A 7040-nucleotide genomic window follows, 5' to 3' on the forward strand; every position below is an offset into this window, starting at 1 on the left:
CAGCCTGTCCCACACAAGGGCACTTTGTGATACTCTGCCTCTCTCACCAGCTGCAATTTTTGCTGAGGTTCAGCTGGATTCAAACACTGGATGGCAAAGACCCTGTTGACGCTTAGGATTTCTGCACCATGACCTTCACACTGGGGGGTGTTCCCTCTTTACTCGACCCCACCCTCTGTGAGGAGGTAAGTGATGAGGGTCTGGACCCAAAGACGATCAGCCCCTCACAGGCTGTGTGACTGTCGGGACAGCGAGCCAGTCTGCCGAGGTCCCCACCCTGCTTGCCAGTGCCCACTGCCTGGCCACATGCCTCCATTAGATTCTCTTTGTCTCGTAGGGTCAATGCACAGGACAAAGACGGCAAGATGCAGTGGGTCACACGGGGTCTCAGTGTCCTTACTCTCAGGGGCCGAGGCTGCTATTCGAGGTCATGAGCCATTTGGGGAGGAAGCTCCGGAGAGAGGAACCTGTCCTGGTGACCAAGTGCGGCTGCACGGCCTGGAGAGGCAGGGGAGGGCCTCCTGCCGTCCTCGGCTCGAGGTCTCTGGAAGCTGGTTTCATGGGACCTTCGTCCTCCCAACCGCCCTGTGTCTCGAGTCCTGGACGAGAACGCTGGCCTCCTTGAGCCTCCGTCCCTCCACTCGGGAGAGAGTGAGCCTGGCAGGCGGGAAGGGTCGTGCAGCCCCGACAGCAGCCCCAGCGGGGCGGGCTCCTCTCTGCGGCCCTCCTTCCTCCCGTCGATGTCCTGAACGGGGCTCAGCGCACTCTTTCTGTCAAGGGCACACAGTTCATGTTTTTAGCTTTCTGGACCCCACGGTCTCTATGGCAACTCCTTAACGTGTCCCTGCAGGATGAAAGCAGCCACAGACAATCTGCGACCAAACGGGCATGGCTGCATTCCAGGAAAATTTCACTCACAAAGCGAGGGCTGGGCCGCGTTCGGCCCATGCTGTAATTTGCTGACCCTGGCCTTAAATTAACTGTCTACCTCGCCCTGGAGTGGGTATTGCTTCCCTTCCCCTCTAACCCCGCCCGGCAGTGCCGTCCCAGTGCAGCCCTGAGTGGGTGCCCTAGGGCCGCCAGGGCAAATACAGGACGCTCAGCCAAAACCGCATTTCAGGGAAGCAACCAATAATTTCTTTCAGTGTAAGTATCTCCCACCCACTGCACATGACTTACTTAGGCTAAAAAAGAGGTCCTGTATCTGAGTTCAAGGTTAACTAGGCATCCTCTGTTTTTATTTGTTGAATATCCCATCCTAGGTACTCGGGCTTTTGGCTGGGGAAGCAGAGCGCGCAGCCCGTGGAGACACAGATGTGGAAGGGCTTCCTCCGGATGCCCCCGGGGACTTGCTCTCCCCCGCAGGGCCTCATCACAGGGAGGAGGAAGGTCAACGTGGGACAGCAGGGCTCAGCCTCCAGCTCCCGTGACTTCATGGGACGGCCGCCTGGGGCCCTCCGCCTCGGGTGACCCTGACAGCCTCACCCGGCCCGCCTTGCCCTTCGGTCTCCCTGCCCCAGACGGGAGCAAAGAAGGTGCCCCTGCCTAACTCACAGCCTGTGGTGGCAGGTTCAAACCTTCCTGAAGCAGTGGTCTCCTCCCCACAACAACGTCGCCCCTTGCTCTTTATGAAAGGACAACAAGTGTCACGGACGGACTCACCCTTTACCCTCCTTCTTCCCCATTAGTATTCGATGTGATCATTGAAAGGTGCTGTGTTCCTGGTTGAAAATGTAGTGTTTAAAAACTAATGAATTATAAGTATGCTGCTAAGTAGAGTCAATGCACAACAGTACCTTTCATAAGTACAAAAGTTAACTTCTTAACTGTTAACAACAACATTGTCAGGGAGGTGCGAATACTATTTTTATTTTTCAGTCAGGGAAACTGAGGCAGTGGGAATTTACAGGTCATTCACAGCTGGACACAGTAGGCGAGGCAGGATTGCTCAAGGGTATCCACCACACCTCACCTTCAAAACGTGTCCTAGTGCCCTTGTGATATATTTCAATATAGTATGCCACTCCTAATCATTTGTTTTCATGGTATTTCCTTCTTTTTCATTATTACAGAAAATTTTACAAATATGAAATAAAGGGGGGAAAACTACCACTAAATATAACTTTTAATTTTGTGGCTTGTTAACTTCATTTCTTTTGTTATTTTCTGGAGTGTTCCTCTGCACACCTACATACACACGCGCATCTATACCTTGTAATAATCTATTTAACAACGTTGAGACACCCTCCCCTTACTTTCTGATATGCCCCTGAAGGTCCTGTTATTAAAGGTGTAGCACACCAGGCGCACGGCTCCAGGAGGCTCGACAGGCCACGGACCTGAGACGAAGCGGGAACAAATGCACCTGCCCGCGTCTGCGTCTGAAACCCCACCAGCCAAGGAGGCGCGGGGCCGGCCGGCTGGGAGGAGAGTGAGGCAGGCCTCCAAGCGCACTACTGCCTGGGGTGGGGTGGGGGGGCTGCCAGGGTCGTCCAGGTGGCCGGTCGCCCTGATCGCTCATGGGATCGCCCGTGCGCTGAGAACAATGCGGCACCCGGGTTCCCTATCCCACTGCCCCTTCCCTCTGGCCAGCTGGCAGCTACAGTCCAGACCTCCTTCCTCCCCGTGCTTAGGGTCTGTGTTCCCTCAGCTCTGAGGCCTTCTCTGACCTTCTGCGACCTTGACAGTGAGAAGCAGGTGCAGCTCCCATCCCAGAGCCTTCTGCAGGACACAGGTGGGGGGCTGGCCATTCACCCACACCACCTGTTGATCCTCATGTCCTCCTCCCCTGGGGAAAGCAGAACTCACCACCCTCCTCGTCTTGAACAAATGACCCCTGTGCAAGAAGGTCACAGAGAGTGCCCGTTCATGTTCGTCCCAGAGCTTATGGGCCTGAGGTCACAGCAGAACAACCACGTCAGCCTTCGGACAGGGGCCAGAGAAGTGCCGCTCCCCATTTGGTCGGCCTTCTTTCCGGAAGTCTCCGCCTGCTGATGACAAGCTGGAAGGGGATTCCACGGCGAGTGAGCTGGGTGGGCAGGGTGGGCAGGGTGGGCGTCAGAGCAGCGGAAGCAGAACAGGAAGGGAAATGCCACATCCTCCAGAGCAGGGAAGCTGCCCAGGAAGGGCTTCCCTGCACCTAGGGATGCAGGGTCAGGTCTAGGGAGGGCTGGTGGTGCGCTGGGATGGGCTTTGCTGGCTCACCCGTCCGTCACTGTCCCTGGCCACCCAGTGAGCACTCACTGGTCCCAAACATGTTTAGGGCTCTGAGCGGAACTGTGGGCAAGGGGACAAGCCTACGCTCAGGGAGGCTCCCGGCAACATTGCAGGGGGATCCTCGCGTGGGCACAGCAGCACGAGGGAGCCAGCCTGGGCACAAAAAGGCAGGCAGGGTGCCAGCAGAGAGAAGTGGGGACACTCCCGAGAGCACTCTGCACCCCAGAGGCCCAGCAGCATGAGGGTCTGAGATGCCCTGTGAGGAACCGGGTGGCTGAGGTTTGAGTCCCACTGAAATCTGCCAGTGGGGAAACTAGGGCAGGTTCCTTAAGTCCTCAAAACCCCAAATCCACACGTGGAAATGGTATCAGGACTTTCTCTGGAGTCGCATTAAATCATAACAGAATGTAAAGCCTTGCTGGTCCCCTCTGTGTTCCTGTCTCTGCAGAGTTTGGGCTTCTCGCCCCATTTTTATCCGTCATTTCATCGTTGATGACTTCCTTTTGCTCTTACTCGAATCCGAGTTCAGGGCTGGGAAAGCAGTTCTCTTCAGCTGACCCCTGGTACATGGCCAGTGGCAATCCCCTCCATCCTGACGGAAAACCCACATTCCAGATGACCTGGCCCCTTCCTCCTCCACCCAGTCCTTCACGGGCACCCGCATCTGAGGGTGCACAAAGTGATGGGGACAGTTATCAGCTCTCCAGAAGCCACGCCACCTTGGTAAGCCCTTTGCTCAGGCGGGCAGGAACACGGGACTGAAGTGCCTGTGCTGTTTGCAGAACGCTTCTCCTTCCCTGGGGTGGGGCTGTGGCATTCTTCAGGGGTCCCCAGAGACCCTGTATCCGAATAAAGAGAAAATGCCTTTCTCAACCAACCTCATTCTGAATTGCCTTCCTAATCACCAAACACAGAAATGCCTTTACTGTTTGTTTTCTCCTGCACAATATGTTTATTGAAACCAGCATTTATTTTTCTGACGGGATCCTGAAAGATGGGAGGGAACCGTGGAGATGGTGAAACATGTCGCAGGAACAAATGCTGACTCTACAGTCAGTCTCTATATCGCTTATTCCATACATGCGGCCTGGAACAAATCGAAATATTTAATGCACAATTATGGTTTTCTATAAATTGTTCCCAGATGGCTCAGGAAAACAGCATTAAGCAGAAAACAAGAAATGATCAGATTTTAATGAATGTTTGTTTCCTTTGCCTTGTTTCCTTCATAAATCCTACTTGAATCTGTGGTTCAAGAGTGTGTCGGCTGCTGAGCCGTGTGCACACATGTATGCATAAGGCATCAGACACACAATTACTTACTACATATAACTGCCTGGTAATGAGCATACATGGACATAATGGTATGCATTCATGTGTGTTTCATTTATTCAGCACGTTTTGTGAACCAGGCATTGCATTCAATTATACATTATATTCCTTATATTCCTCCCAATTCTGCAAGAAAGATGATGTCATTCCCATTTTAGAGATGAGAAAGTTGAGGATCTGAGTTAAGTAACTTGTCTAAGGTCACCCAAAAAGTTAGTGATAGAAGTAGAAGTGAACTCCCATCTGTGTGGCCCACAGGCCTCTGCCGCTGTGTCACACTGCCTTCACTGATGGTGATCAATGTATCAGACATGCAGGAAGACTGGGAACAGACTCCAGGTAAACCCACAGTCAGAGAGAATTCACAGAGCAGGGCCCTGGGGCACCAAGCTGAGCAAACTCTTGGGCCGTGGAGGGCAGTCTCTGGGGGAGCCCCTGCTCCCTGGCCTTTTTACGGCTGGCTACATCTTGTCACACTAGGCAGTTTAAGTGTCACATCCTAAGAGATGCCTTCCCTGTGCCCTGGTCCGATCCCTCCCTCTTCTCTACTGTATCACCCTGTTCTAATTTCTTTACTGCAGCCACACCTCCACTTGATGATCGTCTGACCCATCCCAAAACAGAAAGCCCGTGAGGCTGGACCTTACCTGTCTTGTTCATTGTCAAATCCCCGAACTGAAATACTTATTCAATAATAAATGGGGCCATGTCGTTCTCTCCCGGCTGTCTACTATGTGTGTGAGGCTTCCAGGGTACAGACTAAAAATACACCGGAAGGGGACATGATGTCCACAGAGGGGACACGTTGGTGGTCTGTGGACCCCTCTAGCTGAGGCAGCACTAATTCAAGCCATGGCCTCCCTCCATGGGGCTCTCGGATCCAGCACTTGGAGCATCTGTTTTTCTCACCCCACAAATGGGCAAAGGAAGAGAGAAATGTTGCCAGTGAGGATCTGTTCCAAGAAGTGAGGGGAATCCTGTTTCTAATTGTGACAAAATGATCCGGTGGAGGCCCCCTCCCCGCACCATGCAGACACATGTCCCCTCCCAGCTGAGAGCAAGGCCGAGTCCTCCTGACCGCGGCACACAGGTGTGGGTAGTTTTGCCCCGCAGGCGTGTGCAGTCATTGCGCCAAACAGCCTGGAGGGGCGTTCATGCTTTCCAAATGCCCGGCTCAGGTTAGCACTGCTGGGCAGGCTAAGGGTGGATTTTCCCATTGGCCATGTGAACGTAACATCTCTGGGCGTGGTGCCAGGGCTGCCCTGCCCCGTGGTGTCTTTCTGCACTTGGAGGACAGGTACAGGTGTGACCAGCTTGCCTCCTGCAGCAGCAACTGTACACAAAGAGAAGCTTTGGGGACCTGGTGACACTGGGTGCATCTTTAATATGCCACTCACGGAAGGTGTGACGCCAGACACTTTCTTTACATCTCAGAGCGGGAACTCCCACCTCTGCTAAGTGTGTGGTGTGATTACCCCTCACAGAGACGTGGTGCGGACCAAGGGGAGAAATGCATGCCGCCCGGGGCCTGGCATCCATGACATGCATGCTCAGTCCTAATCTGCCCTCCCAGGGATAAGGCACCTGCAGAAAAGCCAGGTATGAGCAGATCCAGAAACATGAACCACCACTGCCTCTGTCCCTCAAAGTAGGCAGCTTGTGCTCGGTCAGAAAGAAGACGCGCAGGCTCCTGGGCAGAGCGATGGCCGAGTGACTGGCCCTCCGTGCTGAGCCTCCGCAGGCAGGAGCACCGCCTCAAGCAGCTGAGGGTCCCAGAGCCTGAGAAAGGGGCAGAGGAATCAGGTCACTCTGCAGCTCAGCCGTCTCCAGACTGTCCCTCCGGCCACCTGAGGGAAGCACGCTCGGCAAGTGTGTGCCTGCCGTGCCCATCCTGCCCCAGGTCCCGTCCGTGAGGTCGGGCTCTGCCTCACCTCTGCAGCCTTCCGCTGGCTTTCTGTCAGCACCCATGCCAGATGGTACGACTAGAGGGTTCCGAGCCTGCTCACCTGGCAGGGGGCGGGGATCCTAGGGCTCAAGAAGATTCTCTGCCAGTCAGCTGCTTCCTGGGACTCCGCAGTGAGGTCCAGATTCCAAGGACAGGAGAGGTACCTGAAGGCAGGAGAAGGGACAGGCTAAGCAGGACCACTGTTCAGATCGTGTTTATGTTGCTGCTATGAACAGGTACTGTTACTTATGAACAAGATTATTTACTGCTCATTGTTGCTAATGAACAGTTATCAATGTAGGATCACCAACCAGCTTTTGCTATATGCCAGACACACTCACAATCTTTCTTAAGGCTTGTATCAGTCTTCAGACGGGGGTGCTGTTATGGCTATCCCCGTTTTACAGACGAAGAAGACAAGGTCAAAGATGTCAAGTGACCCACGTAAGATTACCTATTTAGCAGGTAGTAGATGCGGTCAGAGGTGAACCCAGGCACCTTGCCACTCAACGTCAGGTCCTCAGCCAACACAACGCATGTTTCATGG

General features: G+C 53.9%; 1 long non-coding RNA gene across 1 annotated transcript; it reads right to left on the bottom strand.

The window, feature by feature from the left end:
• Nucleotides 1–4363: 4363 nt before the first annotated feature.
• On the bottom strand, nucleotides 4364–6575 carry LOC118920270 (uncharacterized). Its single transcript, XR_008998121.1, has 3 exons — nucleotides 6480–6575; nucleotides 6133–6327; nucleotides 4364–5444 (listed from the first exon to the last, which is right to left on the bottom strand). It is a non-coding gene; the product is annotated as an uncharacterized LOC118920270 (long non-coding RNA).
• Between the last annotated feature and the right edge of the window lie 465 nt (nucleotides 6576–7040).

Source organism: Manis pentadactyla, chromosome 6, assembly GCF_030020395.1.
Source record: "Manis pentadactyla isolate mManPen7 chromosome 6, mManPen7.hap1, whole genome shotgun sequence".
Classification (NCBI taxonomy): domain Eukaryota; kingdom Metazoa; phylum Chordata; class Mammalia; order Pholidota; family Manidae; genus Manis; species Manis pentadactyla.